This window comes from Myotis davidii, unplaced genomic scaffold (genome assembly GCF_000327345.1).
Source record: "Myotis davidii unplaced genomic scaffold, ASM32734v1 scaffold187, whole genome shotgun sequence".
NCBI lineage: Eukaryota > Metazoa > Chordata > Mammalia > Chiroptera > Vespertilionidae > Myotis > Myotis davidii.
In genome coordinates this window covers 3,568,364-3,568,838 of record NW_006383018.1, presented here as the reverse complement: position 1 = coordinate 3,568,838, position 475 = coordinate 3,568,364, and the positions used below count along the sequence as shown (strand labels likewise).

Here is a 475-nt window from a genome sequence, read left to right as displayed (position 1 = left end):
TTCCCAGGTCTTTTTAAACTGAAAAATGAATGCCAGGGCTCATGCACCTTATCATTTTAAAATAAAAGTATCATACTATAATGACAAGACCATTTTGAAAATGTGGATAATACAAAAGAGAATAAAAAAACACATCGAGCAATCATGATTAAAGTTCTCAAGTATTTTTATCCAGTTTTGTTGCAAATCAATTATAAATACAATAGAGGCCCGGTGCACAAAAATTTGTGCACTCGAGGGGCTCCCTCAGCTAGGCCTGTGCCCTCTCACAGTCTGGGACCCCTTGAGGGATGACCACTTGCTGGTTTAGGCCCGCTTCCCAGGGGGATTGGGCCTAAGCTAGCAGTCAGACATCCCTCTGGCAGCCCCGGAGCCCTTGGGGGATGTCCACTTGCCAGCAGGGAGCAGGCCTAAGCTGCAGTCGGACATCCTTAGCGCTGCTGAGGAGGCAGGAGAGGCTCCCGCCCCCACCCCT

General features: G+C 48.2%; 1 protein-coding gene across 2 annotated transcripts in view; it reads right to left on the bottom strand.

The window, feature by feature from the left end:
• Positions 1 to 475, bottom strand: part of ANKIB1 (ankyrin repeat and IBR domain containing 1) — an 83,773-nt gene that overhangs the window by 57,737 nt on the left and 25,561 nt on the right. The gene's annotated exons all lie outside the window — the stretch shown is intronic.